Genomic DNA, 14,173 nt, shown 5'->3' with positions numbered 1-14,173 from the left:
GTGAGCCCTCTGTGGGACAGCAACTGTGCCCAACCTGATTATCTTGCATCTACTCCAGCGTTTAGAACAGTGCCCGGCCCATGGTCAGCGCTTAACAATTGTCAGAGGTCATGGGTTCTAATCCCAGCTCTGCCACTTGTCAGCTGCGTGTCCTTGGGTAAGTCACTTCACTTCTCTGGGCCTCAATGATCTCATCTGTCAAATGGACTGTGAGCCCCACGTGGGACAACCTAATGACCCTGTATCTACCCCAGCGCTTGGCACATTCATTTCATTCATTCATTCAATTTAATCGTATTTATTGAGCACTTACTCTGTGCAGAGCACTGTACTAAGCACTTGGAAAATACAATTCGGCAACCGATAGAGACAATCCCTCCTCAACAACGGGCTCACAGTCTAGAAGGGGGAGACAGACAACTAGACGAAACAAGTAGACAGGCATCAATAGCATCATCATCATCAATCGTATTTATTGAGCACTTACTATGTGCAGAGCACTGTACTAAGCGCTTGGGAAGTACAAATTGGCAACATATAGAGACAGTCCCTACCCAACAGTGGGCTCACAGTCTAAACAGCACCAATAGCATCAAGATAGATAAATAGAATTATAGATCTATATAGACTGTGAGCCCCACGTGGGACAACCTAATCACCTTGTATCCCCCCGAGTGCTAAGAACAGTGCTTTGCACACAGTAAGCGCTTAACAAATGCCATCATTATCATTATTAGAACCCATGACCTCTGACTCCCAAGCCGGGGCTCTTTCCACTGGGCCACGCTGCTTCTCTGAATGGATGGATAGATAATAATAATAATAGCATTTGTTAAATGCTTACTATACGCAGAGCACTGTTCTAAGCCCTGGCGGGGGGGATACAAGGTGATCAGGTTGTCCCACGTGGGGTTCACAGTCTTAATTCCTATTTTACAGATGAGTTAACTGAGGCTCAGAGAAGTGAAGTGACTTGCCCAAAGTCACCCAGCTGACAAGTGGCAGAGCCAGGATTAGAACCCATGACCTCTGACTCCCAAGCCTGGGCTCTTCCTACTAAGCCATGCTGCTTCTCTGAATGGATGGCTGGTTAATAATAATAATGGCATTTGTTAAGTGCTTACTATGTGCAGAGCACTGTTCTGAGCGCTGGGGGGGGGGATACAAGGTGATCAGGTTGTCCCACGTGGGGCTCACAGTCTTCATCCCCATTTTACAGATGAGGCAACTGAGGCCCAGAGAAGTGAAGTGACTTGCCCAAAGTCACCCAGCTGACAAGTGGCAGAGCCAGGATTCGAACCCATGACCTCTGACTCCCAAGCCCGGGCTTTTTCCACTGAGCCACGCTGTTTCTCTGAATGGATGGATGATAATAATAATAATAATGATAATAGCAGCATTTGTTAAGCGCTTACTATGTGCAGAGCGCTGTTCTAAGCGCTGGGGGGGTACAAGGTGATCAGGTTGTCCCACGTGGGGCTCACAGTCTTCAACCCCATTTTAGAGATGAGGGAACTGAGGCCCAGAGAAGTGAAGTGACTTGCCCAAAGTCACCCAGCTGACAAGTGGCAGAGCCGGGATTCGAACCCATGACCTCTGACTCCCAAGTCCGGGCTTTTTCCACTGAGCCACGCTGTTTCTCTGAATGGATGAATAATAATAATAATAGCAGCATGTGTTAAGCGCTTACTATGAGCACTGTTCTAAGCGCTGGTGGGGGATACGAGGGGTTCAGGTTGTCCCACGTGGGGCTCACAGTCATCATCATCATCAATCGCATTTATTGAGCGCTTACTATGTGCAGAGCACTGTACTAAGCGCTTGGGAAGTACAAATTGGCAACATACAGAGACAGTCCCTACCCAACAGTGGGCTCACAGTCTAAAAGGGGGAGACAGAGAACAAAACCAAACATACTAACAAAATAAAATAAATAGAATCGATATGTACAAGTAAACTAGAGTAATAAATATGTACAAACATATATACAGGTGCTGTGGGGAAGGGCAGGAGGTAAGATGGGGGGATGGAGAGGGGGACGAGGGGGAGAGGAAGGAAGGGGCTCAGTCTGGGAAGGCCTCCTGGAGGAGGTGAGCTCTCAGCAGGGTCTCTCAGCAGTCTTCATCCCCATTTTACAGATGAGGAAACTGAGGCCCAGAGAAGTTAAATGACTTGCCCAAAGTCACCCAGCTGACAAGTGGCAGAGCCGGGATTAGAACCCATGACCCCTGACTCCCAAGCCCGGGCTCTTTCCACTGAGCCACGCTGTTTCTCTGAATGGATGAATAATAATAATAATAGCAGCATGTGTTAAGCGCTTACTATGAGCACTGTTCTAAGCGCTGGTGGGGGATACGAGGGGTTCAGGTTGTCCCACGTGGGGCTCACAGTCATCATCATCATCAATCGCATTTATTGAGCGCTTACTATGTGCAGAGCACTGTACTAAGCGCTTGGGAAGTACAAATTGGCAACATACAGAGACAGTCCCTACCCAACAGTGGGCTCACAGTCTAAAAGGGGGAGACAGAGAACAAAACCAAACATACTAACAAAATAAAATAAATAGAATCGATATGTACAAGTAAACTAGAGTAATAAATATGTACAAACATATATACAGGTGCTGTGGGGAAGGGCAGGAGGTAAGATGGGGGGATGGAGAGGGGGACGAGGGGGAGAGGAAGGAAGGGGCTCAGTCTGGGAAGGCCTCCTGGAGGAGGTGAGCTCTCAGCAGGGTCTCTCAGCAGTCTTCATCCCCATTTTACAGATGAGGAAACTGAGGCCCAGAGAAGTTAAATGACTTGCCCAAAGTCACCCAGCTGACAAGTGGCAGAGCTGGGATTAGAACCCATGACCTCTGACTCCCAAGCCCGGGCTCTTTCCACTGAGCCAGGCTGCTTCTCTGGAGGATGGAGGGATGGAGGAAAAGTGCTGGCCCGAGTCGGGGAAGGGGCTCTCACCTGCGTTGCCGGGGCAGCGGCGGCCAATGGAGAAAGGAGCGGCCCCTGGACGGAGCCGGCAGCAGGGACCGGCTGCCCAAAAGGGACCACGCGGCTGCGCAATACAACGCCCGCGGGGGCCGCCGGGAGATGGAGTTCTGCGCCGGAGGCCGGCCGCCCTCCAGCCGGGAGGGGCCGCCCCGCTCGGGACTACCATTCCCAGAGGGCACCGCGCCCGGCCCCCTCGGGACTACCTTTCCCAGAGGGCACCGCGCCCGGCCCCCTCGGGACTACCATTCCCAGAGGGCACCGCGGTCGCCCCTCTGGGGCCCTGTGGGGGCAGAGAATTCTCTTCGACGCCTCCCTTAATAATAATAATAGCATTTGTTTAGCGCTTACTATGTGCAGAACGCTGTTCTAAGCGCTGGGGAGGATACAAGGTACTTCCCAAGCGCTTAGTACAGTGCTCTGCACACAGTAAGCGCTCAATAAATACAATTGATTGATTGATCAAGTTATAATAATAATGTTGGCATTTGTTAAGCGCTTACTATGTGCAAAGCACTGTTCTAAGCGCTGGGGAGGTTACAAGGCGATCAGGTTGTCCCACGTGGGGCTCACAGTCCTAGTCCCCATTTTGCAGATGAGGGAACTGAGGCCCAGAGAAGTTAAGTGATTTGCCCAAGGTCACTCAGCAGACATGTGGTGGAGTTGTCCCACGTGGGGCTCACAGTCTTATTCCCCATTTTACACATGAGGGAACTGAGGCTCAGAGAAGTGAAGTGACTTGCCCAAGGTCACACAGCAGACATGTGGTGGAGTGGGGATTCGAACCCATGACCTCTGACTCCAAAGCCCGGGCTTTTTCCACTGAGCCATGCTGCTTCTCTGTATATATGTTTGTACATATTTATTACTCTATTTATTTTACTTGTACATATCCTATTTATTTTATTTTGTTAGTATGTTTGGTTTTGTTCTCTGTCTCCCCCTTTTAGACTGTGAGCCCACTGTAGGGAAGGGACTGTCTCTATATGTTGCCAACTTGTACTTCCCAAGTGCTTAGTACAGTGCTCTGCACACAGTAAGCGCTCAATAAATACGATTGATTGACTGATTGATTCTCACTATCGCCCGTCATTTCCATTCAATCGACCGCTTATTGGGTGCAGAGCACTGTGCTAAGCGCTTGGGAAAGTACGGTACAACAATACAGCTGCGTGGCTCATTCATTCATTCATTCAATCGTATTTATTGAGCGCTTACTGTGTGCACATCACTGTAATAAGCGCTTGGGAAGTACAAGTCGGCAACATATAGAGATGGGCTCAGTGGAAAGAGCCTGGGCTTGGGAGTCAGAGGTAATGGGTTCAAATTCAGCCTCTGCCACTTTCATTCATTCAGTCGCATTTATTGAGCGCTTACTGTGTGCAGGGCACTGTACTAAGCGCTTGGACAGTATTCATTAATTCATTCAATCGTATTTATTGAGCGCTTCCTGTGTGCAGGGCACTGTACTAACCGCTTGGGAAGTACAATTCAGCAACGTATAGAGAAGGTCCCTACCCAACAACGGGCTCACAGTCTAGAAGGGGGAGACAGACAACAAAACAAAACATGTAGAGGGGTGTCCAAATCGTCAGAACAAATAGAATTAAAGCTAGATGCACATCATTAACAAAAAAAAAATAGAATAGTAAATATGTACAAGTAAAATAAATAGAGTAATAAATCTGAGCCAGCTGTTGGGTAGGGACCATCTCTATATGATGCCAACTTGTACTTCCCAAGTGCTTAGTACAGAGCTCTGCACAAAGTAAGCGCTCAATAAATACGATTAATGAATGTACAAATATGTACAAGTGCTGTGGAGAGGGGAAGGAGGTAGGGCTGGGGGGAATGGTACATGTCAGGTGTGTGGCTTGGGGCCACTCACTTCACTTCTCTGAGCCTCAGTTACCTCATCTGTAAAATGGGGATGAAGACTGTGAGCCCCACGTAGGACAACCTGATCACCGTGTATCTCCCCCAGTGCTTAGAATAGTGCTTGGCACATAGTAAGCACATAGATACCAACATTATTATACAAGCTGATCAGGTTGTCCCACGGAGGGCTCACAGTCTTCATCCCCATTTTCCAGATCAGGTAACTGAAGCAAAGAGAAGTTAAGTGACTTGCTCAAAGTCACACAGGTGATAAGTGGTGGAGCAGAGATTAGAACCCATGACCTCTGACTCTCAAGCAGCTGTGAGACTTGCCCAAAGTCACACAGCTGACAGGTGGCAGAGCCGGAATTAGAACCCACGACCTCTGACTCCCAAGCCCAGCCTCTTTCCATTGGAGAAGCAGCATGGCTCAGTAGGAAAGAGCCCGGGCTTGGGAGTCAGAGGTCATGGGTTCAAATCCCCGCTCCGCCAATTGTCAGCTGTGTGACTTTGGGCAAGTCACTTCACTTCTCTGTGCCTCAGTTACCTCATCTGGAAAATGGGGATTAAATCTGTGAGCCCCAAGAGGGACAACCTGATCACCTTGTAACCTCCCCGGCGCTTAGAACAGTGCTTTGCACATAGTAAGCGCTTAATAAATGCCATCATTTTATTATTATTATTAAGCCATGCAGCTTCCCAAGGTAGATCCAAGGTAATCAGGTTGTTCTACTTCATCCCCATTTTACAGAGGCACAGAAGTGAAGTCACTTGCCCAAGGCCACACAGCTGATAAGTGGCAGAGCCAGAATTAGAATCCACAACCTCTGACTCCCAAGCCCAGGCTCTTTCCACTAAGCCACGCTGCTTCTCTATCAATACAATCAATTAAGGAAGCGCTTAGTACAGTGCTCTGCACACAGTAAGTGCTTAATAAATACATTGCCAACTTGTACTTCCCAAGCGCTTAGTACAGTGCTCTGCACACAGTAAGCGCTCAATAAATGCAATTGATTGATTGACTGACAGACAACAGTTCTCCCTCCTCCCCATCCCCACCTTACCTCCTTCCCCTCCCCACAGCAGCTGTATAGATGATTGTACGTATTTATTACTCTATTTTATTTGTACATATTTGTTCTATTTATTTTATTTTGTTAATATGTTTTGTTCTCTGTCTCCCCCTTCTAGACAGTGAGCCCACTGTTGGGTAGGAACCATCTCTATATATTCCCAACTTGTACTTCCCAAGCGCTTAGTACAGTGCTCTGCACACAGTAAGCGCTCAATAAATACGATTGATTGATTGATTGATTAATAAATAGGATTGAATGAATGAAGTGCTTTGGGGCTGGGGTGGGGAAGCACCAGATCGGACCAGCCCTGATCATGTGCCATCATGTGTTGCCAACTTGTACTTCCCAAGCGCTTAGTACAGTGCTCTGCACACAGTAAGCGCTCAATAAATATGATTGATTGATTGATTGATTGATCATGTGCCACTCAAGGGAGCCTGTGCCAAAGGGCATTTCGCGGGGACAGTGTGGTTCACACAGCTTCCTGTCATGTGTGCCCCCTCCCCACCATGGGGAGATGACCTTGTCTGCAGGCTTTGCCCCACATATTTATTACTCTATTTTATTAAGGATGTATATAGATCTATAATTATATTTATCTATTTTGATGCCAGTCTACATGTTTTGTTTTGTTGTCTGTCTCCCCCTTCTAGACTATGAGCCCGCTGTTAGGTAGGCACTGTATCTGTTGCCGAATTGTACTTTCCAAGCACTTAGTACAGTGCTCTGCACACAGTAAGCGATCAATAAATACGATTAAATGAATGAATTCCCCTTATTTTGGCCCTTTGACACACGCGTTGGTCTTTGGAGTCATTCAAGGAGCTGGGTGTAGGCTGCCGGGCTCAGTTACCTCATCTGTAAAATAGGGATTTAAAGTGTGAGCCCCATGAGGGACAATCTGATTACCCTGTATCTACCCCAGTGCTTAGAACAGTGCTTGGCACTTAGCACTTAATAAATACCATTATTATTATTATCATTATTAGTATTATTATCACTAATGCTGGGAGCTGGGTGTGGGCCGCCAGTTTCTGGTCACTAATGCTCATGTTAGACTTTGACCTCTTTGGGGGGTGGAGTTGGGCGAGCCTTGTTTTTCTCCATCGGGTTCTGCCCAAAATTCTGCTCACCCACGCAAATGCACAAATACACAGGCTATTTTTAGACCTTTTAAACCAGGAAAAGTACCAGAGCAGGTGTCACTGGTAGCAGGGCAAAATTTCTGCTGCAAAAATTGGTCTATGGGAAAAATCTCAACGTTGCCCTCCCTGCCATTTTAAATTACAGATGTTTTATTTTATCATCAATTCAGTGTGTACAAAGCATAAGGCTCATATCTATACAAGATATTCTCTATCGATACAAGATAGAGAAGCAGCGTGGCTCAGTGGAAAGAGCACGGGCTTTGGAGTCAGAGGTCATGGGTTCGAATCCCGACTCCGCCACATGTCTGCTGTGTAATCTTGGGCAAGGCACTTAACTTCTCTGGGCCTCAGTTACCTCATCTGTAAAAGGGGGATTAAGAGTGTGAGCCCCACGTGGGACAACCTGATCAGCCTGTATCCTCCCCAGTGTTTAGAACAGTGCTTTGCACATAGTAAGCGCTTAACAAATGCCAATTATTATTATTATTATTATTATTATTATTCATTAACTCCAAATATCAAATGAATAAAAATCAAGCTATATAAAAGTGGTTTGAAACATATTTCAATCAGGGACCTAAGGGGGCTATGCAACTTGACTGCTTTGTGACTTTAGGCAAGTCACAACTTCTCTGTCTCTTGTTTTCTAATCTGTAAAAAGGAGATTAAATCCCTGTTCTCCCGCCCCCTTAAACTGTGACCAGACTTGAGATAGGGACTGTGTCCAACATGATTACCTGGTATTTCCTCCAGTGCCTAGTTCACCTCTTGGCACATAGCAAACACTTAAAAACACCACAATTATCATTAATGATTAACTTAGTTATTAATGTTTTCATTAACTTAGTTATTAACTAATCAGTTAATCAATTGACAGTATTAATCGGTAGTCCTGTGTGCCAAGCACTGTTACTAAGCACTTGGAAGAGTAATCAATCATATTTATTCAGTGCTTACCGTGTGCAGAGCAATCAATCGTATTTATTGAGCGCTTACTGTGTGCAGAGCACTGTACTAAGCGCTTGGGAAGTATAAGTTGGCAACATATAGAGACAGTCCCTACCCAACAGTGGGCTCACAGTCTAAAAGCATTGTACTAAGTGCTTGGGAGAGTACAATAGAACAATAAACAGACACATTCCCTGCCCACAATGAGCTTACAGTCTAGAGGGACAATGGAATTAGTAGAAATAACCCTTGCCCTCAAGGAGTTTGCAATCTGTTTTACTATTTTTCCACCAAATCTACCAATATAATCAAAATGTAGTCCTGATTATCAACCTGGACAAGAACATGCATTTTCACCTGAGATTGTCTTGCTGTGCAGCAGATTCAACAACAGAACCTATGCCTTTAAGAGCAGCCCCTAGTGTTGCTTAATAGCAAATAGAAACGTATTTGGAATATTTACTATTACCTAATTTCAATTCAGACTTCTTTTATGGTATTTGTTAAACGCTTTCTAAGTGCCAGGAACTGTACTAAGTGTTAGGGTAGATACAAGTTAGGTTGGATATAGTCCCTGTCCCACACAGGGCTCTCCATCTTAATCCTCATTTTATAGATTAGGCAGAGAAAAGGCAAGTGACTTACCCAAAGTCACACAGCAGACAAGTGGAGGACCTGGGATTAGAACCCAATTTAAACTTAAAATTGCATGTAAAATTAATGTCAAAAAGGAAAATTTTAACAAACTGCAAATGTTTTAATGGTATTTGTTATGCGCCAGAGGCGTCCCCCGCAATCTATAGAACTGCCGAGGCGGTCTTTTAAGGGTGTTATTATCACACCTCTCAGTCCCTTGGGAATAAAGACCAGGTGTCCTCACTCGCAAGATAATCAATCAATCAGTGTTATTTATTAAGCACTTACTGTGTACTGAGCACAGTGTTATGCAGAGTACAATGCAACAATCAAGGTAGACACCACAATCCACACCCTAAAGGAGTTTACTGACTAGAGGGTGAGACAGACATAAAAAGAAATTACAGCTGGATATGTATTTAAGTACTGTGAGGCTGGGTTGACTACAAAAGCAGAGTGGCTCAGTGGAAAGAGCCCGGGCTTGGGAGTCAAAGGTCATGAGTTCTAATCCCGCCTCTGACACTTGTCAGCTGTGTGACTTTGGGCAAATCACTTCACTTCTCTGGGCCTCAGTTCCCTCATCTGTAAAATGGATCTGTGAGCCCCACGTGGGACAACCTGATTTCCTTGCTAACCTTCCTTCCTAACCCCCAGCGCTTGCTCAGAACAGTACTTGGCACATAGTAAGTGCTTAGCAAATACCATCATTATTAAAGAGATTAAGGGGCACAGGCCCAAATGCAGATAAGACACAAAAGAAAGGGCTAAAAATGGAAGTGAAGGCTTAGTCAGGGAAAGCCTCTTGGAGGAGGTGTGATTTTAGTAGGGCTTTGAAGGTGAAAGAAGTTGGAATTTTTCGAATCTGAAGAAGGGAGGGAATTCCAGACCAGAGGGAGGATGTGGACAAGTACTCTACAGAGCTAAGGACGAGATCAAGGTATGGTTTATTGTTTTATATTGTTCATTGTTATATTGTAGTCTCTCAAGTCCTTAATATAGTGCTCTGCATACAGTAAGTGCTAAATAAATACCATTAGTTGATAGCTCTGTTGTACTTTTCCAAGAGCTTAGTGCAGCGCTCCGCATCGATTAATGCATATTTTATCATTCTGTGCCCCAAAATAAATAATAATAATAATGCTGGAATTTATCAAGCGCTTTCTATGTGCCAAGCACTGTTCTAAGCGCTGGGGTAGATCTACCAGGCAATCAGATTGTCCCACGTGGGGCTCACAGTCTTCATCCCCATTTTACAGATGAGGGAACTGAGGTACAGAGAAGTTAAGTGACTTGTCCAAGGTCATCCAGCTGGCAAATGGCAGAGTCGGAATTAGAACCCACCACCTATGGCTCCCAAGCCCGTGTTCTTTCTGCTAAGCCACGCTGCTTCTCTCTTTCTCTCCCTCTCTATATATGAACACATTGCAAACAAAGAAACAGTGGGCAGTATTTCTTGTGCGATTGGGGTCGTCTGGAAATGAGCTTTCCTCAGAAGCAATTCGATCATGTTTACACAAGACAATTTAAAAAACAGATTTTAATAGTAACTGAACTATACAGGGCTCTCGACTTTGCCTCCAGCCCCGTGCTCTCGTTGTACGGTTGGCTTAGTGGAAATAATCTAGTTTTTTTCCTCTCTTGTATTTAGTAGCCCATGTGGGATGGGGACTGTATTTTATTCGAGTGTATTGTTTCTACTCAAGCGCTTAACACTGCACATGGCACATAGCAAACCCTTAAATTCCACAATTTTCATAATAGAGACTTCCAACAATCAATTCATTTTATAGCACATGCCTGTAGCCTTAAAATATCACCTTGAGGAAACAACCCGAGGCAAGTGCTCACTGGAGTACCTTCCCCTCACCCGCTCCCAAAAAAAGATTACCCCAGGACCAAGAAGATGAAGAAACTCTAACTCAAGACAGGAGTGAATAAAGTGAAATGGTTTTGATACAAGATGCAATATTCATTCATGCATTCAATCGTATTTATTGAGCACTTACTGTGTGCACAGCACTGTACTAAGCTCTTGGGAAGTACAAGTCGGCAACATATAGAGACGGTCCCTACCCAACAATGGGCTCACAGTCTAGAAGGGGGAGACAGGCAACAAAACAAAATATATTAACAAAATCAAATAAACAGAATAGTAATCAATCAATCGTATTTATTGAGCACTTACTGTGTGCAGAGCACTGTACTAAGCGCTTGGGAAGTACAAGCCGGCAACATATAGAGACGGTCCCTACCCAACAATGGGCTCACAGTCTAGAAGGGGGAGACAGACAACAAAACAAAACATGTAGACAGCTGTCAAAGTCGTCAGGACGAATAGAATTAAAGCTATATGCACATCATTAACAAAATATAGAATAGTAAATATGTACAAATAAAATAGAGTAATAAATCTGTACAAATATATATATACAAGTGCTTTGGGGAGGGAAAGGAGGTAGGGCAGGGGGATGGGGAGGAGCAGAGGAAAATAGGAAAAAGGAATGAGGAAAATATTATACCTCCCCTGGATGTCAGCGGAAAAAGTTTCTGGAATATCCCCAAAAGAAGCATGAAAAAGAAGCAGCGTGGCCTAATGGATAGAGCTTGGGCTTGGGAGTCAGAAGGACTTGGGTTCTAATCTTGACTCCACCACTTGACTGCTGTGTGGCCTTGGGCGAGTCATTACCTTCTCTTTGCTGGAATTAACTGATTAGCATGGATCTTTCCCAGCACTTAGTAAACTGCCTGGCACATGATAAGCCCTTAAATGCCATACAAGAGTGAAGTTGTAAAACAAAAATTCTAGTCACCTTTTCAGCAACAGAACAGCACATGGAGAATCAATCAATCGTATTTATTGAGCGCTTACTGTGTGCAGAGCACTGCACTAAGCGCTTGGGAAGTACAAGTCGGCAACATATAGAGACGCAACGTGGCTCAGTTTAAAGAGCCTGGGCTTTGGAGTCAGAGGTCATGGGTTCAAATCCCGGCTCTGCCAACTGTCAGCTGTGTGACTTTGGTCAAGTCACTTAACTTCTCTGTGCCTCAGTTACCTCATCTGTAAAATGGGGATTAAGGCTGTGAGCCCCCCGTGGGACAACTTGATCACCCTGTAACCTCCCCAGTGCTTAGAACAGTGCTTTGCACATAGTAAGTGCTTAATAAATGCCATCATTATTATTATAGTTCTGAGAGCAATACCTCTGAAGATCCATCCTGCCTAGGGGCAGTACGGAAGGACGGAGTTTAGGGGCTGCTGAGGAGACAGTGTATTGAGGGGTTGCAAGTGAGCCTACGTAACTTCCCCTTTCCTCGGGCAGGTGAGTTCCTCTATTCCTAAATGCAAAAGGGGAAGATTGGTGAGACAAACTTACATATCTTTACACTTGGTTGCTTCCCCAACCCATTATTTATTTTAATTTGTATTTTCCTGGCTGGGTTGTAAGGTTCCTGATGGCCGAGGTTGTCTGCTTATCCTAGTGTACTCTCCCAAGGGCTTAGTACAGTGCTTTGTGTATGATAAGTGCTCAATAAATACTATTAGTTTATTCATTCAATCGTATTTATTGAGCGCTTACTGCGTGCAGAGCACTGTACTAAGCACTTGGGAAGTACAAGTTGGCAACATTTAGAGACGGTCCCTACCCAAATTAGTTGAGGGATTGATCACTAAAGTAAGGCAAGCAGGGCTCTTTTCCAAAGTGTGATGGGTGGAAATCCTCCCCCAGGGGAAGAATGGGAATGTCTTCCCTCTTCATTCATTCAGTCATATTTATTGAGCACTTACTGTGTGCAGAGCACTGTACTAAGCACTTGGGAAGTACAAATCAGAACGTATGGAGACGGTCCTTACCCAACAACAGGCTCACAGTCTAGAAGGGGGAGACAGACAACAAAACAAGTAGACAGGTGTCAATACCACCAGAATAAATAGAATTATGGCTATATACACATCATTAATAAAATAGGGTAATTAATCTGTACAAATATACATAAGTGCTGTGGGGAGGGGAAGAAGGTAGGGCAGAGGGTGAAAGGGGGGAGGAGAAGGAGATGAGAAAGGGGGAGCTCAGTCTGGGAAGGCCTCCTGGAGGAGGTGAGCTCTCAGAAAGGCTTTTTAGGGAGGAAGAGAGATAGTTTGGCAGATGTGTGGAGGGAGGGCATTCCAGCCCATTGTGGGCAGGGATTGTCTCTCTTTATCGCTGTGTTGTACTTTCTGAGGGCTTAGTCCAGTGCTCTGCTTACAGGAAGTGCTCAGTAATTATGATTGAGTGAATGAATGGATTCATTCATTCAATCATATTTATTGAGCGCTTCCTGTGTGCACAGCACTGTACTAAGCGCTTCAGACGTAGTTTGGCAGATGTGTGGAGGGAGGGCATTCCAGCCCATTGTGGGCAGGGATTGTCTCTCTTTATCGCTGTGTTGTACTTTCTGAGGGCTTAGTCCAGTGCTCTGCTTACAGGAAGTGCTCAGTAATTATGATTGAGTGAATGAATGGATTCATTCATTCAATCATATTTATTGAGCGCTTCCTGTGTGCACAGCACTGTACTAAGCGCTTCAGACGTAGTTTGGCGGATGTGTGGAGGGAGGGCATTCCAGCCCATTGTGGGCAGGGATTGTCTCTCTTTATTACTGTGTTGTACTTTCTGAGGGCTTAGTCCAGTGCTCTGCTTACAGGAAGTGCTCAGTAATTATGATTGAGTGAACGAATGGATTCATTCACTTATTCAATCATATTTATTGAGCGCTTCCTGTGTGCACAGCACTGTACTAAGCGCTTCAGAAGTATAAGTTGGCAATCTATAGAGATGGTCCCTACCTAACAACAGGCTCACAGTCTAGAAGGGGGTGACAGACAACAACAAAAAAACCCATGTGGGCAGGTGTCAAGTCATCAGGATAAATAGAAATAAAGCTAGATACACAGAATTCATTCAATCGTATTTATTGAGTGCTTCCTGTGAGCAGAGCACTGGACTAAGCGCTTGGGAAGTACAAGTCAGCAACATCTAGAGACCGTCCCTACCCAACAATGGGCTCACAGTCTAGAAGGGGGAGACAGACAACAAAACAAAACATGTGGACGGCTGTCAATCATCAGAACAAATAGAATTATAGCTATATGCACGTAATGAACAAAAATAGAGTAGTAAATATGTACAAGTAAAATAGAGTAATAATAATGATAATAGCATTTGTTAAGCACTTACTATGTGCAAAGCACTGTTCTAAGTGCTAGGGAGGTTACAAGGTGATCTTCTAGACTGTGAGCCCACTTTTGGGTAGGGACGTCTCTATATGTTGCCAACTTGTACTTCCCAAGTGCTTAGTACAGTGCTCTGCACACAGTAAGCGCTCAATAAATACGATTGAATGAATGAATGAGGTTGTCCCACGGGGAGGCTCACAGGCTTCATCCCATTTTACAGATGAGGGAACTGAGGCCCAGAGAAGTGAAGTGACTCACCCAAAGTCACACAGCTGACAAATG

The 14,173-nt window shown here is 45.1% G+C and overlaps 1 protein-coding gene across 2 annotated transcripts in view; it reads right to left on the bottom strand.

The window, feature by feature from the left end:
• SLC38A9 (solute carrier family 38 member 9) overlaps nucleotides 1-3,049 on the bottom strand; it is a 73,693-nt gene extending 70,644 nt beyond the window's left edge. Inside the window, exon 1 of one of the 2 annotated variants that reach the window (XM_038765643.1) lies at nucleotides 2,964-3,049. The gene's annotated coding sequence lies outside the window, so the exon portion shown is untranslated. The remainder of the gene's footprint in view (nucleotides 1-2,963) is intronic. The other variant, XM_038765644.1, reaches the window with a different exon arrangement.
• Between the last annotated feature and the right edge of the window lie 11,124 nt (nucleotides 3,050-14,173).

The sequence above is a fragment of the Tachyglossus aculeatus genome, chromosome 23 (genome assembly GCF_015852505.1).
Source record: "Tachyglossus aculeatus isolate mTacAcu1 chromosome 23, mTacAcu1.pri, whole genome shotgun sequence".
Taxonomy (NCBI): Eukaryota; Metazoa; Chordata; class Mammalia; order Monotremata; family Tachyglossidae; genus Tachyglossus; species Tachyglossus aculeatus.
Note: the sequence above shows the minus strand (reverse complement) of the source record. Positions and strands in the feature narration are given on the sequence as shown.